This window comes from Ursus americanus, chromosome X (genome assembly GCF_024610735.1).
Source record: "Ursus americanus isolate L20-20 chromosome X, mUrsAme1.1.p, whole genome shotgun sequence".
Lineage (NCBI taxonomy): Eukaryota > Metazoa > Chordata > Mammalia > Carnivora > Ursidae > Ursus > Ursus americanus.
This window is the reverse complement of record NC_142164.1, coordinates 36,410,317-36,436,657: the sequence shown is the minus strand read 5'-3', so window position 1 is coordinate 36,436,657 and position 26,341 is coordinate 36,410,317. Positions and strand designations below refer to the sequence as shown.

Sequence of the window (26,341 nt, the reverse complement as noted above, 5' to 3'; positions counted from 1 at the left end):
GAAAATCATGTAACAGTGTATGTTAATTATACTCGAATTAAAAAAATTCACCAGGTAGGGAAAGGAGGGAGAAAGCTGTGCTAGGCAAAGCAAAGGGCAAGAAGAAAGAGAGATACAAAAGTCAAGGGTGTATCAGGGAAACAGTAGTTTGGCGGGGCTAATGGTTGGGGTATATGGGAGGCCTGGTAGAAGAACAACCTGGAAAGATGGGAGGGAGCTGGAATGTGACAGTCTGGGTGTGATTTTCCTCTCTGTGAAACTAAGGACTTTGGGCTTCTCTTGTAGTACTTACTATACCTGCCTTGTGTCCCAGTCACTTGGGTATGTATCTTTTCTCCCCAACTAGATTCCAAGTTCCTTAAGGAGGTGGTCCAATTGTGGTTCATCTGTATAGCATCTGTAGTCATCCAGCTGTGTGTTTTGCACTTAGTAGGTGCTCATAAAATTGTCCTAAGAAGGAATAACATATCACAAAGCTGTAATTGATAGTCCCTCTCAATGACACCTAGAGCCCTGACAGAACGTTGGGTGAGGTGTCTACCTGCGGGCCAGTGAATGTAGCGCACAGAAAAGCACACAACCCACTCCCCTCAGGCTCTCTCTGTGTCTGGTTTTGATGACCGGGTATGGCGATGCCCTGTCATCTTTGACACAAGCTCCCTCATTGCTCCTGGACCATGCCATGATGGCATCCTTTGAAAAGAGGTTGTGTGCTTTGCCCTAATCGATTTAGCATTCCACTCACACTTTCCTCTGTTTAGCTTTGCTGGGGGGCTGCAGAGATGCCTTACCTCTCCACCACCTGTTCTTCAGTTTGCTGAAATATAGTGAATACAGTGGCTCTGACAGGACCTGGAGATGGTAGGTAAGGAACTCTTCAAGAAGGAGTTTTTTCTCCAGGATTTGGCCGACACACGTTATCAAAGGGGATCTCCACCGTGCCCGTTGGTGATTTTTTTCCCCGCTTTCACCTCCTGAAAGAAACGTTGCATTGCTTACCCCCTCAGATGGCTGGGTGTGGAGAGGGGGGCACTTCTGTTCCTGACAACCTCATTATGTGGTTATCAGGAACAGACACTGCCCAGGTTGTCACGACAACCAGCAGTGATTCAAAGCTTCTGTGAAAGGTCTGTATCTCTGGCAAATAATCAGCCTTTAGCACTCAGCAGATGCTGAACTGAGAAGCCAATCACAGGTGAGCTGGGAAAGCATGACGTCATAGTCCAGCCGGTCCAAAAAATTAAGATTTGGTTTTCTATTTCTCCCCTTGGTTCTTCGTCCCCTAGATTTTGTCCTCCACTTTCTCCTTCTCTCTCTCTCTCTCTCTCTCTTTTTTTTCCTAGTGAAACGGGGAGAGCAAGGAAACCAACTTTCCAAATTCACTTTACTCTGCAGTTTGACTTAGGCACAGGCAGTGCCGCGATCAGAGCATGTAGGGAAGGAATGTATAATGTGATCCACTTGGGGGCAAAATCAAACAGAGCATCAGCTCAATTAAATAATGTGGTTTGTTATGTAGGACCATGGTGGAAGTGGGGCTAATTAAAACCAAGTCAGAGGAGAGGACCTTCCTAATTCTCATATTAATTCATCCAGAGCCACCTGCATTTAATTGTCTTCTGCTTTTCCTTTGCTAGTTCCCTGGTGGAATGGAGGAGCGCAGAGGCTGTGAGCTCCTGAAAGTTGTAGGTTCTACAGGGCAGGTCCCTAACGGGTGCTAATTATAGTGAAGGAAGGTGAGGAGAGATGCGCCCCCCCCCCCCGCCATTCCCAAGGTCCCGCAATACAGGGAGCATTTGTAAATGGGGACTCCTCAAGTCTATTAAGGAGGTGTGTGGCTCTGAAATCTGTTAAATCCACCGTTGTTCCGTTAGTCGTTTGCATCCGTACAAGAGTCAAGGGAGAACGCAGGTCAGGTTTCACAGAGAAAACTAAAGCCCAGGGAAATTTGAGTCTTGCTCAGGGTTTCCTGACCAGGATCTGGGGGGTCGTCATTCCCTGGCCACAACTCTGAAGCCCGGAGAGGACGGTGACTTCCTAGCCATGGGCTTCCCTCCTCCCTCAGCTTCTGGTTTTTAAAGAGAACTAGGATGAGCCTTTGGCATTTCTGAGGCTCCTTGCTTTTTGCCTAGCAGGCTTCTCACCACGTTGCCTCCTACAGGAAAGCTGGAGCCCCTGATGAGTGGGTGTTGGCGGGCAGGAAGGAAGGGGCACAGTCGGATCTGATTGTGGAGATGGCCACAAGGTGCAGTGAGCAGACCCCCCATGAAGGAGGAGTGGGCACAGTGTTCTCAGCTAACAAACAGCCTTTTGCACTAGCTGCCCAGCTGGGTTCTTTTGTATTCAGAGCAGGAGGGGGAGTTTTTTGTTTTTGTTTTTGTTTTATTTTAAGTGCAGCTGCTTTAGCAGAAGCTGTGAAGACGGAGAGCTGCAAAGATGCAGAGTCCACCACGGGGAATGATTTCTGGCTGTAGGACTTGAGGTGGGGGTGGGAAGGGAGCCCCGATATCCAGGTGGCTTTCGCCCAGTGGGGTGTATGTGGCCACCTTCCTTGCCTGCCCAGGCATGGCTTGGCTCAGCCTGGCCTCACATTCAGACTCTTTTCGGGAGAGCAGTTTGTTCGTTCTGTTTGTTTGCTTTGTTTTGTTTCTGTCTCCATCCAAAGAAAGCTATGTTTTCACTTTGTAAGGGTTCTTACATGTTCGGTATGTTTATTACAAAAACATGTACAGACAATGCGGAAGTATATGAAGAAAACAGTTAATGACCTCCACCATACACACATACCCGCATGTCTTCCTTCCCACGTTTTTAATTCCCAGAGTTACCCTGTTAGCAGTTTGGTGTGTATGATTCCAGCTGAAAGAAACACACAAACATAAACACACACGCGTGCATGTGCACATGTTTTAACAAGAATAAAATAATAGTACACGTGCTGTTCTGCAACTTTTTTCACTCAAGAAGGTGTCAAGACGTGTTTCTATTTCAATACATAAGAATCCACTTGATTCTTTTTAGCTGGTATCTAATAATCTTTTTAAAAAGATTTTATTTATTTATTTGAAAGAGCAAGAGAGGGAGAAAGCAGAGAGGGAGAGAGAGAAACAGACTCCGTGCTGAACAGGGAGCCTGATGCATGGCTTGATCCCAGGACCCCAAGATCATGACCTGAGCCAAAGGCAGACGCTTAACCTACTGAGCCACCCAGGCACCCCTGGTGTCTAATATTCTAAAATAAGCATATATCATATCTTATTTACCAGTTCCCTTATCAAGGGACATTTAGGTTGGCCTTTGTATGATGAGTGTTTCTTTCTCATATAAGATTCAACAACAGACACACTTGAACATATGTCTGTGTTTTTATGAGTGTATCCATAATCAAATTCCTTGAGTTGAAATTGCTTGGTCAAGTGGCACATGCACTTAAGATTTCCTAGGTGTTTCCAGCTTGCCCTCCAAAAAGGCTCTGCCATCTTATGCTCCCATCTGTCGTACACGAGAGTGAGCCATGCTCCTTTTCTCTGGGATTTGATTGGAAAGCTTTGAAGATGGTTCTAGTTTACTTCTGTTGCTCTAAGCCCCATCCCAGAATCTGTCGCTTCTCATGTGACTCTAGGGGCTGGTAGGGTTGGTGAGAGCCGGAGGAGCAATACAACAAACACAAAACAAGAACAACACAACTGAGGGTAGGAGTCTTGGTTTCTAGGACCATCTCTGTAAGGTATTGGACAGGTGGCTTTAAACCCCTGGGTGTCCTTTTGTTCATCTATGAAATGCAGTTCATAATTGCCACAGTACACTGTTGTGGTTGTTGTGAGGATCAAACGGGGAGGTATGAAAGTGGCTTGTAACCTGAGAAGCAAGATACACATGCCAAGTGGTTATTCCAGTAGTGTGGTTATTATATCCTTAAATCAATGAGCTTGGAGAAGGAAATGGGAAAGTGGGAGTTGAGTGGGAAAAATTACACAGATGAAATCATTAAGACATTCTCAGCTTCCCTGGAAGTTCCCATGTAGCCGTCCTATATTCTTGGAGAACAAACCACGTTGGTAGTAAAGACTGCTTTATGGTATCAAGAAGAATTGAGGCACCTGGGGGGCTCAGTTGGTTAAGCGTCTGACTCTGGGTTTTGGCTTAGGTCGTGATCTCATGGGTCCTGAGATCGAGCCTCCCGGTCCAGTTCTGTCCACTTGAAGATTCTCTCCCTCTGCCTCCCCCCCCCCACCGCTTGCGTGGGTATGCACATCCCCCCTTATAATAAATAAATAAATCTTAAAAGGAATATAGATTATTGCCCTTTCATGGGAACACTGAAGTCTTCTGTGCTGGGCCTGGCTCCTAAGCCCAGTCCTCTTTCTATGACAACCCTATGCTTTAATTTGTCAGGAACGTAATAGGATTTTGGCCCCGTGCTACTTTCTATAATCACCAGTGAGAGAAGAAATACACACATGAAATGCTTAAATAACCATGTGCGGTGACTGCATAAATAGCTCTGAGTTATAGCTGAGGTATATGGGAAGATTAGAGTGAAATCAAATACCTTTTAATTACAATTTAAATCAATAGCCCAGAAGAACAAGTTAAATCATTAGCCAGAAAAAAATCTGGTTTTATCTATTTCTTAAAAAATAAGAACGTTCTTATTCTTTAAAATAACCCAAATAAGTGCATTTTACAAATCAGAGATGTAACATAAAGTAAATGTTCATTCATTTAGATCAGTGATTTTTAGATTACTTTTACCATGACGTAAAAACAAAAAATCAATGTAATGGGCTACTTTCTTTAACCCCAAAGTTAATTAAAAAGATATCTGTAAAATCATTGAAAGCAGAGCCCTCGTGATTTCAACCTATTAATCAGGGATTTGAGGAGGAAGGTGAGGAGTGTTTTTGCATTAGGAAGACAACCACCAAGCACACACACAAAAAGCTATTTAAAAATGCTTGAGTTTTTAAAAAACACCAATCTAGTATACTCTTTTTTTTTCCCAAGCAAAAATGTATTTTAACAAAACCAATAATACCATGTATCATATTAGAAAAAGCATTGGCCTTGGACTCAGATCTAGATACAAATTCCAGCTTTGCGACTTCCTACAGTGTTCATGTAATAGTCATGTATGCATAAATATATTTTTTAATTAAGGAAAATAAAAAGTAAAGTGCAAAGTGATCCTTTAAAACCTCTGGAGTATGTAGTTTACTTTGTCTTTGCCTCCCTCTTTCCTGCCTTGTCCTAGATTAGAAGGATCTTTGTTGTTCTTTTTTCAACTTCCAGCATGATCATAATTTTAAATGAATTAATCCAAAGAGGTATCCCATTCTCTCAACTTCCCCAGATATTGTCTCTGTGAATCTAGGGGGCTGTTGTGTGACTTTTCCTAAGAGGAACTTGGCAAATATGTATTAATTCACTCTCTGTTTTGAAATTTGTTTTGCTAGCATTATGGAGAAATGATGGCTAGGTGTTATGGGGTGTTGAGAAAATTGGAAGAAAAGTGTATTGTGGAGAGTCATAGCCCATTTTGACCACTTAAGTACGTCAGGATATATTTGTCTTCATAAAAATAAGCTTGAAAGTGGAGAGGGAAAATCACCCATAAAATTTACCTGACTGTGATAATTTTATGTTCTCTTCTGATCATTTCTGTGGGTGTATTTTACATCACTGTAATTTGAAGGTACTTAGTATTTTGCATTCTTTGTCATTTTTGGTGAGAGCTTACTGTCTCCTTGCTGGGATTTACCATAATTTATATAATCTAGCTAAATCCTGGGGGGGGGGAGGGGTATGGATTTTGGAGTAGCAAGAGATGATTTTTTGGAGTTACATTTTAAGCTTTGCAAGCGGGCAAAAATTTGAACTTTTTCTTAAAGACGAGAGACCACAGAGGTTTTAGGGAGAGCCACATTTTAATGAAATTAAATATATCTATATATCTAAACTACTTGAAATAGTTTGTGTGTTTGTATAACGCTCCGTGTTTTGAAATGTGTGTTTCATGGGCAGAAAGATAGTTTCCCTATCTCGATTGTCAACTCTAAATGCCGCTGTATCTGCCAGAGTCTACTGTGTAGTCCAAAGACTCCCTAAACGTAACCTGTTGGCCTGACAGGTGGTGTCCCAAATCCAAACCATTTTCCCCAGTAAAGAGTGCCCGTGTAGCTGGATGGATTGCCTCCCCTGAAAATTTATCTGAAATTCCAGTCTTCCCGAGGGGCCGGTTAAGGAAGATCCGTGAAATGCCCCCGCCCGTCCCTACTGTCAGGTGCGCCTCTCTCTTGATGGCCCCACCTCTGTCTAGACAACGCTGACAGTGTAGAAGTTTCCATCTCCTTTTCCTTTCCCTCTTTCTGTTCCCTCCCCGTCAGTTTTTTTTTTTCCCCTCCCAGGCGCTTCCTGCCTGGAAACAAAAGATTGGTCCCCAGCAGCCCACTCAGGGCGATTTTAGTTCTCTGCTCATCCTCTGATTGGTCCGCATGCGGTGCAGAGCCCGGGTGACGTCATAGCAGACAGGAGCAAGGGAGCGGTTGCCGAGCGGGGCTCTGCCGCGGGCGGGCAGCTGTCGGCAGCGCACCGTCTGGGGGCTCGCGCGGGGGTCTGCAGCTTTTCCCGGCCCGGAGCAGGAGTGCGGGGCCGGGAGGAAAGCCGGGGGGAGCGGGCCGGGCCCGGGGCTGCGGCTGCGGCTGCGGCTCCCCCAGCCTCGCCAGCCCGAGCGCTCGGAGGTAGAGAGGAAAGGTCTGGACAGGGTGGCTGGACCAGTGGCAGGTAAATCCCGCGACTGACGGCGCCCGGCTCGCTCGGGGGAGGGTGTGGCGCTGCTGGGAAGATTTTCTGCCTTCCCGGGGGACCACCTTCTGATGTCGCGGCGCCCCAGCCTCGGGTCCCCTCCGTGGCGCCCCCGGAGCCCCGAGCCCTGGCGCGCAGTTCGCCCGATCGCGCTGGGCGGACGCGGACGAGTGGGTGTGTCAGGGCCACTTTCAGAGGGCCTGGACCCCGGCGCCCGGGCAAGCCCTAGACTCCCCGACTCGGGCCTGGGCCGCTGGAGGCCAAAGCCGCCCTCAAAGCAACGTCAGCCAGTTAGTCTTATACCATCTTCTCGCCCCCTCCCCCAGCTACAGAAGCGAGGGCAAGCCACCACCCCCCCAAGAAAAAAAAAAAAAAAAGAAAAACCACCGAGGGGAGGAGGTGTGGCCACGGCCCGGACAAGTCCAGGGGAGGGGGAAGAGCCCAACCTGAGCAAACAGAAAAAGTGACGATTTTCTTCTATGGGGCGCCCTTTCTTTTATTTTCCTTTACCCTCCTCCCCTTTTTTAGGTCGGGGGAGGGTAATGACAGGACGACTCATTTCTTGTCATGTGGAGATTGGAATGATGCAGTACTATCCCTAAAAAGCCTGGCGTCCCTCAGTAGGCCTTTGTCTTTGTCTGGGGGGGGCAGGGGTCATTAGGGGTCATTAGGTCCACGGCCCCCCTACCCTGTCCTCAGCGCGGCGCAGGGGGCCTTGACCTCAGTTTGTGAACTGGCTCTGGCTAGATGACTAGCCACACTTTGGGGCGGATTGAACATTTTAGATTCTTGCTCTCACAGGCTTTCCTTCCCTAGGTGGTGGTTGAGGGACAGGGTGGGAGGGCGGTGCCCACAGGGAGGGAGCCAGAGGCCCCACTTGATTTTTTGGTCCCACCTTCCAGAATCCAGTGGCAGACTCTGGACTTGAGGGTTCTAGGCTGTGGTCTGTAGAAGCAAAGCAGAGAAGGGTGAGTGGCTTGGCTTTGGGAAGCATGAAGGGGGCAGTTGCAGTGTTATTCTTTTTTTTTAATGGCTTTCAGCAGGGAAGCCTTTAGCCATGTTAGTCTTGCTCCCCCCATGGTTTTGCAGACTCAAATCCAGGCCAACTGCATGGCTGTCTGAGGTGTTGGAACAGAAGGAGGTCCATTCCTGTTGGTGACAACACTGTGGCCCTGTTCTGGAATGACCGAGGTATAAAGGTCAGTGCGGTTTTCACTGGGCCATTTGCAAAATTATGATTGGGCAGGTCTGTGATTTGGTACTTGAGGCCCCTAATCAGGGGCACCTTCGGGTAAAGGGGCTTAATCCGGTAATGGACAACTAAGAGGCCAGGGCTTGGAGGGAGAGCCATGTCAGCCTTCGTTTCTGGATACAAATGTCATACCTCCCTCCTCCATGAAAGAGGCAAAGTGAGAAGAGACTGTCATGAATGCTGGGTAAAAGCCAACAGCTGAGAATCTTGAGGCCAGAGGGACTTTTAGATGTCAAGGAGTGGACCCTCCAGGCCTCCAGGTAGGCAAGTGGGCTTTGTGGGAGAGACTAAACAGAAAACAGGAGGTTCATTTGTAATACGGATGCAGGCAAAGGGCCACAACACCCCAAAGGCGTTCCGACTAGCCGACCATTACCACAGGTTGCAGATTGTCTGGCTGGAGGCAGAATTGGCATATGAAGCAAACAAGCGTGCTGAGGTCTCTGGGGAGAGGTCAGTAGACGTGACAAGTGAGAAAAATGTGGAATACCTGGGGTGGGGGGATGGAGAGGTGCTGCCCCCATCAGACACTCTGCTATTGTGAGGTCAGACACAAAGCTCCTGTGAGGTCAAACGGGGTGGCCAAGGCAAAAAGCAATCAGGGCTAGAAATCTAGATGCAGGTAAGCTCAGAGCAGGTAGGAACAAAGCCATAGAGAGATAGAACAAGAAGAAAGCTCTGGTCTTAACCAGGAGCCCGAAGGTCCCGATTTTCCTGGTGAGATGGGGAAATGTTGGTGATCGAGGCACATGTGGCTCAGCCCAGACTTAGGGGGACGATTTCTTGATGTTTAGGGACTCGATAGCATTTCCATCCATATAACCCACCTTCAGGAGCTAGTAGCTTTGATCATAGGAAAGAGAAGAAACTGTGAACAGCGGACTCCACAATGGCTCTTTCAGGCTCCCTTTAAGGAATAGGGAGGCAGGGTCCCAAAGGGGATTGGGGGAGCTTTGAATCCGCCCAAGACAGGTAGGTTGACTATTTTCACACGGGGAGGGCCAGGGCCAGGTCTGGGGTCCCTGCTGCAGGCATGGGGTATCTGCCTGTGTTCCAAAAATGCCCTCCTTCCCAGGGGCCTGTGGGACCCTGTGAGGTGAGGGATGGTGAAAATCCCTGCGCTAGAAGGTAAGTGTGGCTCTTGAGGCTTCTGGGGTGCCCTGTTGTCCCCCAAGCTCTCCACCTGCCAGAGGCTAGGCGGTTCCCTCTGCAGGGCCTGGGGTGGACTCCCCTGCCAACTCGGCACTCTGCGGCTTCTCCAGGAGGGGGCAGGAAAGGGCACGTAGCAGCTGGCAGGGCCCAAGTCCTCCATTTCCGGTGTGAAGCTGGAGCCTTCTGATCAAGTAACAGCCATAAGTTTAAAATCTGATTTAGGGGTACCAGAGAGCCAGAGGAACCCCCGGGGCCTGGCAGTCTGTTTCCATTCCCTCCCGAAATGTGTCGCTTCCTCCTGCGCCCGGGGACTTTGGAAGGCATTTGCATTTACATTCAGCGCAGTGAGCAGTGATTACTCCAGTCACTAATACACGCAGCCTAACCCAGAGTTTAATTGGAAATGTTAATCAGTACAATGGATCCATGTCTGATTTGCACATTTGGTCAATTATCTGCAGGTTGGGGCAATCTTTGCTGCCCCCAGGGGACATGATGAGGGGCAAAATGGCATAGCTATCCGGCTGGGTCTGTGGGTGGGAAGCAAAAGGGGGGAGGTGGACTTTGAAGACTGGAGAGGAACGATTGACTGGTGGGGAATGGAGATATTCCCAAGGTGTGGTCACAGCAAAGCCTGGGTGGCTGATCATTGAGACAGAACAGGACCGTCTTGGAGCCCACGCAGTAGAGAGAGAGGATAGGGTTTTGCCCTGAGTTGGGAAGGTGCTGGATTTGGAGAAGGAAGGTTTTTAGAGACTAGAGGACACGGAGTTGGGGTGGAATAAACCTTGGGAGTCAGGAGTTAGGTGTGTCTGTTTCTGCCCCTCTCAGAGCCTTAGTTTCCTTGTCTTTTGAATGATGGGGTTGGACGAGGTGGTTTCTGAGATGGTCATGACATTTTAGGAAGTGGGTTCATTTGTTCTTGGTCACTAAGGCAGATCCACCATAGGACAACATCCCCCCCCCAAATAACCATTTACCCTTCTAAATCACACTTTTTGGTATGCCCTCCGATTTGGGGGAAAACAGTACAAAACAAACCCCCAAACACCACACACATTTCATCTCTTTGAGCAGCATGGTTTTATTTTTATTTCATGTGAATGGGAAACCGGAGGGAGAAAGGAAGCCCAAGTGGAGAATCTGCTAGGGACCCTAAAACCAAGCCCCTGAGAAGCTCTGTGGGGATTTTATACAGATCTTATACAGTGGGTGGGGGGAGGGGCAGATAGGCACTTGTGTCACCAACTCCCTAATCAGCCTCAAAACCGAAGGGCCTGGGATGAGGGTGGAGGAAGGCCTGCTTAGGGTGTGTATCCTTCTTTCTCCTTCATCCCTCTCTGAGCCAGGTGGACTTTTTGGAATTCCGCACCCTGAAGAGACACTACCCCGAACCGCCAGCACAATTGCGCCCTCTAGTGACCTCAGCGGGCACACCTTTGGCAGAGCTCCTCCTGCGTCCCATGGCCCAGCTCCCTTTGCCAGTGCTAATCCCTTGTGCAGCTGTTAACTCCCTGCGGAGAAGGGCTCCAGTCCTTCCAGATGGCCTGAAGGAGAAACTGAGGCACCTGAAGCTCCCAGCAGGCCCTTCTCCTATATGGACGGGACTGGGGGTTGAGCAAGGGCGCCATCTCCCTAGCGCTTCGCTTCCTCCTTTGGGCCTGAGAAAGGTTCCGGAACTCCTTTCCTTGCCTTCTTTAGTGCTGGGCCAGGCACCTGCCATGGGAGGGCCCTGTGGTAGAGAGAGTGGTTGGCCACAGCTTCCCCGGTCCACACACACACACACCATCAACAAAGTGGCCGCCCTGGTCCCCAGACAGAGATGCTGGCAGGAAGCTGAAGTGCAGCAAAGCTGGGGTGCTGGTAGGCAGAAAATGGGTGCACTGATCCCTACCCCCAGCCTCCAGGAGGGGGCTAAGCCCCAGGTGCAGACACAGGGCGGTACAGACACACAGCAGGATATAGACACATAATATGGCAGAGCCACGTGATACAGAACGGGGATTAGATACATGCCAGGTGCATACAAGGCACAGAGCACATGGTGAGAGGCACAGCACATACACAATACAGTGCAGACACTGTGTCCATACGCCTGCTAGACACATGACTGCACACCCCCCCAACGTGATACAGATGTGACACCCACAAAACAGTATGCATAAGACATGGCATGCACGTGATCGGGTATAGGCACCCTGATACCGTGGGGGTACAGGAAGCAGTTCAGACACACTCCCCCCATGCGTACTCACACACAGGATGCATCTCCGCACACTCAACAAAACACCGCCCCCCCCAAGACAGGAGAGAGGAGTGTGGCCACCAGGTGGAGTGCTGTGTCCTGCTAGGCTCAGCCCTGCAACTGGTGTATTTGAAGCAGGCTGCCCTGCGGTTCATGGGAGGCTGAGGCAAGGTGAAGGCAGGCCTATGGAAAGCTCTCGATCTTACACAGGAACCTGGAGGTGCTTGGTTGGTCCATGCTGGTGCCTCCACTGCCCCCCCCCACCTGGCCCTCCAGCACTGTTCCCCACCCCCATGGGTGCTTGCTGCCATCCCTCCAGGCTCAGGGGACTTTTCGTGGCCGTCCTTCTTGCGCCCCCTTCCAGTCCTGCCCCTCTCTGGAGCTTTGGCAGCTGTTACTCACCTACCCCCACCCTGCCCCCTTGCAGGATGAGCTCATGCAGCCAGGCAGGGGATGGGCGAACCACTTAGTGGCCCAGTGGGTGGGATCTGGAAAGGCTGCTGGGAGTATGTGAGTGGGAAGCACTCAGGGAATGCCAGGGCCCCTGGGGGACACACGGGCGGCCGGGCTCTGGAGTCTCGCCAGGAGCAAGTGGCAGACCTGGGGTATGGCTTGGTCTTCTCGTTCACCAAGGGGAAATTGGGAATCCTGGGGCTTTCCGTGGCTCCCCGAGTCTTCAGTTTTACTATCTCTGCCTTTAGCTACCCCTCCACCTGTGTCTTTGGATTAGGACCTGGGGCATTCCAGTATCCACTGATAGAAAGTTTGCTAGCCTGGGTCCGGCTTTCCTAGGATTTCACATATAGGTGCTGCTTTTCTTGGAGGACAGACACATGGAGGGAAGGCGGGCGCAGGGTAGGAAGGATTGCAGAGGGAAGATCCGTCTCGTCCTTGAGAGGCTCAAGCGATTGTGGGGGAAGGCAGAAAAAAGAGGGGTTAAAGACCTTGCCTCCACGGTTGGACATGGAAACATCTGTGGGGAAGATGGGATAAACTGTCACCCCCAAAAAACCCAGGATATATTCACCCTAAGAAATCTGAGAAAGACTGTGGAAGACCTTCCTATAGTAGAGATTGGGTCAGGGTGGGGGGCAGAAGGAGGTTCCAGTTAGGATCAGGGGCTGAGGCCCTCAGCGGCAGTGAGGTGATAACAAGTTAGGGACCCTCTGAGTGCTTCCCACCGCCACCCAGTGAAGGAGGTTGCTGAGAAGGGAAGGAGGTGGAGGTGGGCACCTGGAAGTGAAACAGCATTGCTAGATCTTCAGGACGCTCAGGTGTCCCCAGAGCCAACGTGCATTTGCCGTGATCTCTCGGTTTTCTGTCGCATGCTAGACTGGACCACCTCCTGCAAATATGTGGCTATTTCCCATCTGTCCTGTTTGATCTAGTCCTCCTGACACCTGTCCAGGGAGGCTAGGGCAGGTTTTCTCCACGAGCTAGCAGGCAGAGCCAGAGTGGTGAGGTGACAGCAGTTCTCAACCTGAAACTCCTGGTTCAGTGCCCTTTCTGGACTCTGACCTCGCAAAGTCCTTTTTATGCTTCTCCCCTCTCTGATTCGCTGCCTTCTCAAGGGGTTTTCTGAAATGCACTATAGCGTGTGTTTGAGGTTTGAGGGGATTGGCTGAGGGAGTAGTAGCAGGTGGGGCAAGAGATTCCTGCACCCCCATGATGCTTCTCTTGGCAGGTTGCCCCCAAGAAAGAGCAGCTGAGTCCTTGCGTCTTGTGGCACCTAGCGTGCCCAGCACTGAGTCCGTGGGAGCTGAAGGCAGCCCGGCCCCTTCTCATGGGCAGTGCCCACCTGTGCTGAGGTCCTGTAGCCGTGGCAATAAGAGGTGAGTAACGGATTCCAGGGTAGGCAGTCAGGGATCTCCAAATCCAGGTGAAGGCCACCCTTCCACCAGAGTTCCCAATATTAAAGACGCTGCCTGGGCCTCACAAGCCAGGCTTTGGGGCACAGCCCCTCCTTTCTGGGGGACTGTGGCCCATGTAGCTACACTTGGTCTCTCGGTTCCCTCCATCTCTAATATGGGAATGATAGCTGTGACCTACATTGTGGGGTGAGTAGGAGAAACAACCGAACAGTCATGGCCAAGTCCTTTGCAATTGTCAGGCTCTGTCTAAGAGCTTCCGTGTAACCACCGACATGCCTCCCCTCAAGCTGGCATTTCCTTTCCTCCTGCTTTCCGGATGTCAAAGTGGCATTTCAGCCACGTACCACTGACTGACCAGTTAGTTCCCAAAATTTCTCCTGCTCTACAACTTTCATTTGACCTTCCTATTCAAGGCATACCCCCACCCCATCTATCCCAGCTTCCAAGCCTGGTGGGCTGAAACCTTCTAGAACCTTCTCTCTGCCTTCCCAACCAAGCAGGGAGCACTTCTCCCTCAGATCTCCAACAACAGTTGAGCCCGTAGTAGATCGTGTAGCCCTTGCTTCTCTATCACCTTTGATCTTTCTTGCACAGTTTCTGGAGTATTCATCTTGGCAGGTAAACTAGACCATAAACTAGAGGGAGGGACTCGATTTCACAGGTCTCTAGTCTCTCTCCCAAGTGCCCGACAGTTCCCCGGCAGCGTTTCAGTTTGGGTCTCTCTCTTCCTCTCCATTCCTTTTGGGTTCCATGGCCTGCCTCTGATCATCTACTCTTCCCCCTGTCGGGCAGCCGATTAGGGCTTCTGCTGTCAGCTGCCCCCTCTGGCCTTCTGTTGCCATACGCCGCCATCCAGCTACCTGTTTGTATCTTACCTGCCTCCTTCTCTTTGCACTTCTGTCTGTCTATTTGTCAGTTACCCAGGCATCTCATAACGCCCAAGTCAAAAGCAAGTGACCAACCAAACTTAAAAAAAAAAAAAAGCAAAAACACCCCAACAAGAAAAAGAGAAAGCAAACAAGGAATACGCAGTGCAGTTCCCTTTCACACGGAGCCCACCCCGGGCCCAATGGGACAAAGGAAAAGTGCAGCTCAGCGGCAGGTGTTCTAGGGTGCCTCCTTGTGAAGGGGAAGCTCCAGGGTTTCGGCCGGGATAGTGAGGGTATGAAATTACAGCCCTGCCGATACTGGTGTATTCAGCTTCCTAGAGATGCTATGGTAGGGGATCCGCTATAGACCTTGAGCGACAGAAGGTAACTAGAACTCGCTCAAGTCAGAAGCGAGCCCTGGGGTCTCTCCCGGGTGTTCTGTGACAGCTCCAGTAATAATGTGTATTTATTGTCTGCTGTTGCCAGCGCTGGGCGGGGCATTTTACTTGCAGGAGACCCTTTGATCCGACAGTAACTCTGCAAGGTAGGTGGTTTGTTTTTTTTTCCTAATAGTTACTGTTTTTGTTTCTGATTATAAAAGTGACACTAGCTTCAAGGTAGGTACTAGAATCATGGTTTTGCCCACGAGGTGACCAAGGTTGAGAGGGGCTAAGTAACGTGCTGTAACTGGACACGTACGTGCTATGGCTTTGGGAGGAGAGACACTTCCTCGAGAGTTTCTCAGCATCCCAAATGCTTCAGCACTCACACACACATACACACACTTTCACGAGCACACTCATGTATTCTTGGACCTTCACATACTCCTTGTGCCTCCTTGGCTCACGCTTTTCCTACCGGACACATTTGTGGTAAACACAGTCTCACCTGTTTCTGCTGCTATATCATCTTATAGTTTGCCCTTAGTATTATGTGCTCTGGGACTCCTACTTGGCACGGACGCAACCTCTCCACATCTGTCACATTCACCCCAAATCACGCTTACACATGGAAACACGCTCATCGTGGCACCCATTTACGCTCATTCACTCATCTTCACTCTGAGGCCTGATCGCACTCTTCACCCAACTCACAGGCATGGGTCCTCAGATACAGTCCTTTTCGTAAACTCAGCCACTTTCACTGACACACATCGTCCGACCCTCACACTCAGACAGTCCTTTTCGTAAACTCAGCCACTTTCACTGACACACATCGCCCGACCCTCACACTCAGAGTCCCACAGATGCAGTCGTGCTGACACACTCCGACACATCCATCTGCTCACTCACATTCAGTACTCACGCTAATTCACATCAACATACAGTCACATTTACGGCACACCCATGCCTAGATACTGATGTTTGCACATTTTCACGGTTTTCCATACGCTCACGTTCACAGCCACACACTCCAAATCATACACTCCCACACATCCCCAGGGGCACACAGTCACTCTGTCTCACACTCATGTACATTCACATGTACACCCTCTCCCTCTCCCACTGCCATCTCTGCGTCCCATGTGTTCAAACTGGCACACCCCCCCACACACTCACGTGCTTGCTCATTCTCACTCTTGTACTCTCATATTGACATAACTTCACGTTGCGACACACATTCACACCAGTACACACGTGGTGACCTGCACTGTCCCCGACCTGCATTTATGCTGCCACACACCACACCAGCCCACACAATCCACACTGTCACCCCCGATTCCCATAACTGCATTTGTGCACTCCCACACGGGCCGCTGCTGACGCCACAGACGGCCACGTAGACTCACTCAGACTGTCATTCCCCTTGAAACATCCCCCCTGAGGTGGATACACTTGCTCACGGTGGCCCACGTGCCCACACAGTCACTAAAGCATAAATACATTGCCCCTAGCTCGACATACTCGCCCGAGCGGCCGGGACTCTTCTTTGGACTCACACAGACGCATTGATGCTGACACATACTCACATGGACATGGACCAGCACTCCTTCAGAGATGATCCCACTCACCCACGTCCATGACTCACACATGGTTATAGTGACTGCACACTCAGGCACACACTTTTACGCATGGCCCCACACTGATACTGCCACATTCACACCCTAACACACACACCATCACACACCCCACTGCGGGGAGTTCACAATCACAGTTGTCACCTTTTTTCCCCTACTTGCCGCCAGTGCGCTCCTCACCCCTGCTGGAAGGTTTTTCAGCAACCTGTGTCGAAAGGAAGAGTGTTGGTCTCAGCCAGGGCACCCGTGGGACTAGATCTTTCCAGAGAAGAAAGGAGTGAAATTTATGTCTGGGTTTAAAAAAAAAAAAAGCTCAAACCCACAGATCAAATCTTATGTCCTTTTGCCATAATTTTTTTTTTTACGGAAGTCATGTCTAATAGAATCTTAGCCGGGCTATCCAAAAGGGGCTGGGGTTTAGATGGTTTATTTTCTGGAAGTTTATGGCTTAACTTGCTACCTCCTTTCTCTCCCAAGGGGAGGGCAGAGTAAAGCATGTGTTTCTTTACGCACTCGCTGTGGTTCCCTAGGCAAAAGTATGGGTCTCTGATTTTAGGTTTCTGATCTGGAATTCCCTGCTGTTCCCAGTAGGCACCTCTAGTCTAGCCAGGCCTACTTTTACCCTGTTAGCCCTGGAACGTGGTATTCAAATTTCTGTTGGGAGTGTGCATGTGCATACATAGACCCCACTGGAATTTCAACAGCTGCTACTGACACGTTAACAGAGGAAATTTCTCAGTAGGCGTGGATAAAGGCAAGCTGAAGAAACTTCCTTGCGCTCCAGACAGACTGTAGATTTCCCTGCAAGAGGGTAAAAAGAAGCGCAAATCCCAGGAGTGAACCAACTAGCGGAGCAGGAGCCTGGTGCCAGAATCCCGTGCTACCCCAATTCCCGACGAGAGATTTAGAAACACAAGAGCACCTTGTAGGAGCCTCCTTAACCCATGGCTTCCCTTGCTGGAGTCTCCTCTGGAGGAAAGATGAGTGCAAAATAGGTCCAAGCTGCCATTTGATAATGGAGTCTGGCACCATGGGGACAAGCCTGTACTCTGAAATACCACACACTGCCCTCTACACCTGCGATCAGATTGAGACCTTCTTGGAAAGCAGAGACCACATCGTCTAACTTATTTTGGATTCCCAGGGTCTAGTGTGATGCCAGGCCTGGAACAGCTACTTGTGAAACTCCAGTAAGAAACTGAAAAGAGGTGGGTGGACAGCAATGTGTCAGGACAGATCCAGTGCCTGTCTTCCTCAATCCCAGAATTCCAATGGCATTACCAGCGTAGGTTGAGGAGCTTCTATGGGCCCTAGCTAGTGCTAGACCCAGAAGGAGATTCAGATGGAGGAAAGCAACATACCCTGTCCTCGAGGTACTTTCATTCGAGGGGGAAAAATGATGTCACCATGCAACAGCAGCCCAAGGCAGCAGTCTTGAAGCTTGGGAATGGGGGACTCTTTATCATCCAGTGGTCTTCAGGCTCCCAAGGCCTTGAGGGCCCATGGATGGTTGGGAACAGCAGCCAGGCTGTGGGGCAGTCATTTCCCAAAGCACACCTCCTCGTAGACCTCTTGCCCAGCCCAGAGATGTGCCATCTTTCCAGAAGATGGTGTAATAAGCCCTTTGTCAACTGTGCCTAAGGTAGAGGAAGGAAAGTGAGCTGTAGACCTTTATGGAAATTTTGTACTGAGTTAAAATTTAGCCACCACCTCCTCCAAGAGATGGCTTTAGAGAAATAGACTGGCAAACTTACATTTGATCATTTCTGTGGATATGCTGAGAGTCACCAAAAGCAATTTATATAATTTTCCAGGACTGGGTGAATTTTCAGAAGGAAAAGAAAATGCACCTGCCTCAATTCACTTGAATGCCTTGTGAAGTGCTAAGTGAATCAACCCACCCCCGTGCATGGATATGATGTTTTGTACTTTTCAAAACAGTTAATAACCCATTCATCCATTATGATAGAGGAATTAGGAGCTCTGGAGTCCAAAGACGAGCATTTGAGTCCCGGTTTGGCCGCTTCCTAGCTGCGGAACCTTGTTTGAGTCAATTACTCATCCCTCTTAAGGCTCAGTTTCCTCATCTGTAAAATGGGAGTGACATTAATAACTTCTGCCTCACTGGGTTGTTACAAGGACGGAATGAGCTAAAGTATGTAAGCATGTAGCACACTATCCGGCCCACAGTAAGTGCTCAACAAATAATAGATATTCTTACCCTTACCACAGCCCTCCGAGGTAGGCGCCTTCAAAGGAACAGAACCCTGAGACAGCAGAGAAAGAAGATGGTTCTCTGCAGCCAAGGAGCCAATTGTCACAGGACTGGCTGTCTGCTTTCCTTACATTCCTGCTTAAGCATAAGCTAGGAGGCAGTGCTCATCCCCGCTTAAGAAGGTGAGGGAAAAACAGAATTAACCTATGGAGCGTTGCCTCCATTCCTGGGTCCTTCTGGGACACGCTTATCTGGCCATTAATGTTTCTGATTCATGTCCATGTCCCCTCTAGTCCTACAACTTTTCCCTTGAAATCAGGAAGTCCTCAGCAATGTCTCCTGCGTTTGCTGGTGTAGAACCTTCGAGGAGGGGAATAGGAGAGACTCCCGATCCTGGTGCAGCCAGAAGTCTGGCGTCTAACTACAGACATCCCTCTGCCCTTGATTCTAATGTTGAAATGTCTGCTTTGTGGGTAGAGGATCTGCCCATTTCCAGGCTTTGGTCCTAAGCGCCGCAGTGGAGACACAGTTCACTGTGACACTTTGCATGTGTCCAACCCCAGATGTGGGGTCGTGGTCTTATTCTTCCACTCTGTGCCCTTAGCAGATGACCTGATGTCTCTGGGGGTCCATTTCGTCTGTAAAATGGAAATAGTAATACCTAATGTGGTTACGCAAGTGGCATGAACTTGGGCAGGAGTAACTTTCAGCAGAGTGCCCGGGACGTGAGGTCTCAATGATGCTGGTGATTTTGTTTATGGCTCGTGAAATCTAGGGTCGTAATCATAAGCATCTTCTCTGGGTAGAATATCTTGAATTGCTTCCACATATTTCCCACATGTGGATTCTTTGATTCTCACAGCCTCTTGGCGAGGTCGTCCCCTTTCGTACATGAGGAAACAGGTTCAGAGGGGCCAGGGGACGTATGCAAGGTCGCGAAGCTCATTAGCGGCAGTACTAGGTTGAGGTGGGACCCGGCCATACTGAGCATTTGCATCTTGGCTTGGCAAAGCCTTTGGGGGCTACATTGAGCAAATAAGAGCTGATCAAACTGAGCATGATCCTTCTTGTGGAAAAAGAAAATCGAACGCTAGCTATGGTTTATCTGCTAGCCCCACCATATTGTATTTTTCTTTGTATCCTGTGTGATGTCTGACACACTGCAGGAGTGCAACAAATGTGACCTCCTAAGAGTACGCTTTGCAACAGGGCTGAGTGATATATGGCCGCCGTTGTACTCATCACTACCAAAAGGAAAATCTTTCTCCAGGCATGCTGTGTGGTTTTTGTTCACACTGCTCAAGTAACACCAGATGTCCAGAGTGGGAGATTCCTTAAAGCATTCTGAAACATGTCAACAGACCTTTGGTGCCACTTGGCCATTTCTCTTGACATGAAAGTGACATGACATCAACTTTAGTAAACTCTAGGGAAAGGATGGGAGGACGCGAAGTGGAGCGTTTTTGACTTCTGAGTAGCTCTTTTCTTTTCTTTTCTTTTCTTTTCTTTTCTTTTCTTTTCTTTTCTTTTCTTTCTTTTTTTTGTGCCTCATAGCCATACTCAAAGCAAAGTACCCTTCTCTTGGTTTCCATGACATCTTCTAGCAAGTTCCTCCACTTCTTTAACTATATTCCTCAGGGGTCTCCGGTTCCTTTTCCTCTTCTAGCCCCTAAATGTTGGTGTTCCCCAGTGGTCTTTTCTTCTCTCTTACTCTGTACTCTTCCCAGGTGGTTGTGTACCTCCTTCAGTGCCGATGGTCTTCTGATTCATATCTACAGCACATGTGTCCAGCTCTCTCGAACCATTTCATGATGCCAAATCACCATGTTAGCACAGGTGCTACGTTTGTATTTACTGTCTCTAATCTTGGTGTCTCTATTGAGAAGGCTAGTTAGCTGGAGAGAGATTTTTTTCCACCACCTGTGAATTGATGTTTCCTCCTGCTTTTTATGACTTGCTATGTGGTTTCTGCCTCTCAAAGTCAAGATGCTTAGATATTTGTTGTGCTTCCCACCAGATAGTCCTAGTCTAATTTTTGCCGAGATAGACGTGTCCCTGTGTGAGTTCTCTTTTCTTTGTATACTGAATTTTACAAAAGTTGCCCATTCGAGGTCCAATTGCAGATACTTATTAGTGGTTGTAGAATTTTTATGTTTGTTAGTAGAGTCTATATAAAAGTCAAAAGGCATTTTTTCTAAAAGTCATAAATGCTGTCATATTGGCCAAAATCATTAGAACAATTTGTCCTTATTATTCTTATGGGAAAATCATTATTACTGGTGCTTTAATGGCTGCTAACACAAAGGGCTTCCACCATAATCAAGTTTGTTATCCGCATACCAGCTTCATTAGTTTTTCCTCCCACCATTCTATGCTAGCATTTACTCTGATTTGTAAAAACCCCCAAAAGCAAACAGATAAAACCCAAATAAAACAGAAGCTAAAACAGTTCTATTTGGAATCCCCAAAAGAAACTAAAGGTTAAACCAGGGACCTAATACATAGCATGGTCACTATAGTTAATCAGACTGTATTGTGTACTTGAAATTTGCTGAGAGCGTAGATCTTGCGTGTTCTCACCACACCAGAAAAAAAAGATAGGTATGTAAGGTGATGGCTGTATCGATTAACTTGAATTGTGGTAACCGCTTCACACCATACACATATATCAGACCATCACACTGTATACCTTAAACGTATACAATTTTTATTTGTTAATTATACCTCAGTAAAGCTGGAAGAACCCCAAAGACTGAAAAAAATAAGAATTCGGTCTCTCACATTCTTCTGGGCCTCTTGGGGTAGAACCGTATTTCCATTCACAATCCTGAGACCAGTTAATCCCACCAGGCCTAACAGCCCTGCTATCTTCGGCCAATGTCCAAAACAGAGACCCCTCTTGAAACGTCCCTCCTCCTGCCTTTCTAGTCTCTTGGTTCCTGCGCTTGCTTTCTCCCCTGGCTCACCTGATCGCTATTGTCTCTTCTAAATTGTTGCCACTTTGCTACCTGGAACATTCCACCCTTTGGCGGAAAAATTCCCTGAGTCTTCAGCCTTGGACATCTGTCACCTTGTCACCCAAGTAAAAATTCGGAAGGTCACAGCTAGTCATGCCATCTCACTGCTTGAAGCCTCTTCATCTAGACAGAAAGAGTCCAAACACCAGAAAAAGGGCATACAAGACCCTTCTTCATTTGGTCTCTGTGGAAGTTATTTTTTCCATCCCTCTTCTTTACTGTGGTCTGGCCAAGTTACCTGTAGCTCGTCTAATCAGTACCTTATTTCTAATCTTCTCTGGGCCCTAACACATAATGTTCCTTGTGCCTGAGACACGTCCTTGCCATGGTGTGGTTACTCGTTCTGCCGAATTCAGCTCTAGTGTACTTCCTTTGCGAAGCCGCCTTCATGCTTTGGAGAGGCCCTTACTCTAGCCTCAGTAGCAGCCTGTCACCCTCCTTGTACTGAGCTGTCATGGCCAACACGCATTACACTTTTAGTTTGTTCAAGGGCAGGCTGTACCTTGTTCATGGCTTGCCCTAGAACCTAGTGAACTCCTACTCATCCTTCAATACCCTCCTCGAGTGCCGTATCCTCCAGCTTCTCGGGACAGTATTAGTTACCCTTCCTGCACTGTACTTGCAAAGCATCCTCTGCCTACTTGGGCACATTCTAGATAGATGCTTTGTCAATGGTGAATGAATGAATTTATTTCTGAAGATTCAGTGATTTCCTCAAGATCACAGAATGAACCAGAAGTAGAACTGGGATGAGCTGTTCTTCTTTTGTTGGAGAGAATTCTTTTGGGTATATAAAAGAGCTAGCTAAAAATCAACCCCTGAAATTAAAACTCCACAAAAGAGCGCAACTTTGTTCTGAAATGAACTATGAAAGGAAGGATTTTCTTTCTCCAAGGATTATCTTCCTAATGCATACCCCAAAAGAGGTCTGTTCTGCTCATATATGGTTACAGTTCTAGAAGATGCTTTGTATCAGACCATACCTACCTCTTCTTCTATAGTTCATTAGGAGCCAGTGACTTGGCTTTTTTAAAGTCTCATACAGGTTCCTTTTTCCAGAGGTTTGAGATCTGTTCTCTTTCTGACAGACTCATTTAGTTCAGCAGAAACAGGGGCCTAAAGCTAAGAAGGCTACCCTAGCATGCTTGGAGTATTTATTGCTTGGAATATACTATCGAATAATGGCCCACACCAACCTCATGCTTTTCACTTTTCACATCCTGGTGAACTCCTACTCATCCTTCAATACCCTGCTCAGGTGCAGTATCCTCTGACCCCTCTGGGGACATAGTATGCTCCCTGCTGCGTCCCTCCAAAGCTTCCTATGCCGAGGGTCTCATTGCATTGTATTTCTTACTGTGTATGTCTGTCGTTCTCACTAGACTGTGAGCTCTTTGAAGACAGGGACTGCTCTTTATCTCTCTCTGTATGCCCTCTGTACCTGACCCAACACCTGTGGCCTATGGGTGTTGGTGGCATGGGGATGAAAGGCAAGGCAATGATGCCTTGGAACAATATCCAATACTTCCCTTATGTACAGACATATGATTATTGGCCCTGATTCCTCATCTAGTAAGATAGCAGTCAGAGAGTCTTGCCCTCTTGTAAACTGTTGCAGTCCCTCTTTTTTTTTTAGCACCTTTCATTTTGCAATATACACGCCCTGACTTGTTTTGTAGTTGTATTTTTATCTGCATATTTAATAAACATTTTATACATATAATGTGCAGCCAGAGATGAAACCCATTGCTCAAGCCTATAATCTCACTTCCAGTGCCTAGCATGGCACCTGGCACATAAGCTTAAGTCAGTATTTGTTGTTTGAGTGTGTGGATGCAGGCACCGATGGGTTACTTAAGAGGCATATTCTTAGAGTTACTGTCGGACCCCTCAGAGGGTAGTAGGTTTCTGTTTCAGTCTCAGGATTCTTTGAAGCAAGAGTCAACCAGAAATCAACAAGAAGAACCATGCAGTTGGTTTCTTTTTCTAGAAAAAGCAATGTTAGGCTGGTGGAAGAGCTTTTTTTGTCCTCTCTTTATACAGCCGTATAACTTGTAGCCCCTCATTCTTAAGCAGGGCAGAAGAATATAGGGCATGCTGAGGCAACCCTCGAAAGGCCAAAAGCAGCGGGTGGTTGGCTCACGTGACCGTGGGTGCAGGCAGCGTGTTAGGCTCAGTCGTAAGGCAGAAAGAGCACTCTGAGTCGGGCCTTGCCTGATGCAGAGTTATAATACAGAGTTATATAATTTATTATGAACACCGGCTTTCCTCTCCTTGTTTCTTCCCAAGTTTTTGTCCGGGGCCACAGTTTAGGCTCCACAGGAGAAATTTAGAACCTACCGACAGATCCCCCTCAGGCCTGCTGACTCCACCTCCTGGCACCAAGCCCTGCTTCTGATTTATCTGCAGTTCTCCTTCCGGGATACCGTATCTTCCCTTGAGGTGAGGGCCAGGCCCCATGATCTCAATCCCGAGGCTTCCCAGGGCCACAGAAAGTCTTAAACACGGGGCAGTCTTCCTGTCCTGTGTGTGTGAGCGTTGGGGAAGCAAAGCCGACCTTGTGCTGGAGGGCGGATGCGCTCTCGCATGAACCACTGGTGAGCCACGTCTTCTGTAAGTGGGCAGTGGAGTAATGCCTAGCCTGGGGAACAGACTGCTTGATAGATCCAACAACTTGCAAATGAAGGACTTGTGTAAGCTGGGAAAACTAGCATGCTCCGTTGTGAGGTCATCCTTCAGATCAGGCTTTTGGATTCTCAAGGGATTTCTCTGAGTGGGGTATGATCTTTTCATAGACCCTCAGCCACTTTGGTGAAGACCAAAACGTTGCCTTTGGTCAGGGGAGGAGACCGGGGATTCCAACCACCAAGGCTCTGGCCAACTGAATCTTAATCTCCTATCATCTGTGAAGTGGAATAGATGGAAAGTAGGTCTTGTCACATCCAATTCTTCCTTTAGTATTGGAGGGAAACCTTTTTATTTTTTAAATAGATCGTATTTCCTCTCTTTTTTTTTTTTTAAGATTTTATTTATTTGACAGAGAGAGAGCCAGCCAGTGAGAGAGGGAACACAAGCAGGGGGAGTGGGAGAGGAAGAAGCAGGCTCCCAGTGGAGCAGGGAGCCCAATGCAGGGCTCGATCCCAGGACCCTGGGATCATGCCCTGAGCCGAAGGCAGACGCTTAACGACTGAGCCACCCAGGCGCCCCATCCTCTTCTTTAACCGTAACCCCCAGATAAGATGCTGAGATACACGTGCAGCTCTCTTCAAATATGGACACAGAAACTTAGGTCAAGGGCAGAAGCTGGAAAAAGAGTGGCTGCATTTTATGCCAGCTCATCTTCTTTGACCTCCAGATCTGACAAGATGCCATTCATTCGTTCGTTCATTCGAGTGAAATACGGGCTTAGCAAATCGATCTGAATTCCTACTTTAGAAATGATACGAAGGTCTCAGTTGACCCCATGTATCTCCCCTCTTCCAACCTGCAGCGGCCACCTTCTTGCAGGAAACCGATTTGAGGACAGAGTAACTGAGAACAGAGCAAGGACCTAGGACGATGAGCCATGGCACACGGGTTGGAAAACAACATCCAGGCGTCTGTTTGGTGTACAGAAAGCCTTAGCAAATTCAGGAATTGAATCTTTAGGCCTGAATTTGAGGAAATTTGTGGCTTTTTCACTGGAGTGGATCAGGGAAGGGTGTAATTGTCACCCATGCATAGTAACAGAGAGCAGCTAAAACCCCAGAGACCCAAGACGTTGGCTTACCATATCCTGCTCACTGGGGCTGTCTGTCTGCATCTAATTTTTCCTATCTGAATGCCTCCGAGGATACTACGTTCTGTTTTGAGAATTAGGAAATGTTTTATTGCTAGGCTTTGCCTTCCTTCTCCTTTTCCCACACGTTTCTTTGAGGCATCTTTGAAGGTACTCTGCTTGGGTTGTTTTTTTTTTTTTATGCTAAAGAAATCATCTTCCTCTGTTCTTTACGCATCTTATTTTCTCTTCTCAGAAGCATCAGTGTTGGAAATGTAAAAGCTGAAACCTGTAGTAATGCATCAGTTTGCAAATATAAATACACATCACATGATCATTAGCATTTTCTTGGCATCAGCTCATGGCAGCATACACAATGAATATTAAAGTGTGGCGCTGCATACGTTTCAAAGCTTAAGAAGTTATTCGAATAAGGACTATTGGTTCCACATATTATATGCAGTATGTGAGGTCTGGATGCTGGGGTCTACCTATTGATCTTCTTATTTGCAGCCTGTCTCTGAAATTTGCCACTATAATAGGCCACCTTATTGGATTTAATTAATGTCAAGTTCCTGCCACCAACAATGGAAGTCACTCATTACAGACGTTAGCAGAGAACAGGACTACAGCAGAACTGACCTCATTTGCTGTGTGTATGAGAGCAAACACGAATGTCCTCTGTGTGACCGTGCCTGTATGTATGTCAGTGGCGAGCTATCTTGTGCAGGATCTGAGGTTGAAACCAGGCGGCTGTAAAAAGAGCTAGTGCCTGCCTTGCTTGTCCGGCCGCTTCTGCAAGTCCGCCTAACAGGTAGCTCAGCTCCTCCTGATCGAATGATCTTAGAAATGGCTTCCCTCCATTACATGCTGTAATGGTATCTCCCAGGCGAGGCTCTCTGAAACAGCACACCCCTGTCTCTGATAGCAGAGTTCCCTTGGTGAGCGCCCCAGAACAGACAAGCTCCGAAACAAGGCCGTCTAAGAATTGGTTCGACTGGCCGACGCAACCTGTTGGAGTTCTGTCAGTTAATCCCCTAGCCTTGGGTCTTTGGATGAGAACAGCAGGTGAAATCAGTAAGTACTGGCCCCCAGTGGGTTAAATTGAGAAAGCTAGAGCTGTCGTATGACTATGTGGGGAG

At 48.3% G+C, this 26,341-nt stretch overlaps 1 protein-coding gene across 7 annotated transcripts in view; it reads left to right on the top strand.

Moving 5' to 3' along the window:
• PAK3 (p21 (RAC1) activated kinase 3) overlaps positions 1–26,341 on the top strand; it is a 246,332-nt gene that overhangs the window by 121,558 nt on the left and 98,433 nt on the right. For 2 of the 7 annotated variants that reach the window (XM_045801297.2, XM_087860119.1), the window contains exons 1-3: positions 6,547–6,783; positions 7,894–8,003; positions 13,138–13,285. The exons of 1 other annotated variant lie outside the window; for it this stretch is intronic. The gene's annotated coding sequence lies outside the window, so the exon portion shown is untranslated. Of the gene's footprint in view, positions 1–6,546; positions 6,784–7,706; positions 7,773–7,893; positions 8,004–13,137; positions 13,286–18,442; positions 18,608–26,341 lie in introns of those variants that run through there. 4 more of the 7 variants (XM_087860115.1, XM_087860116.1, XM_087860117.1 and 1 more) reach the window with 4 other exon arrangements.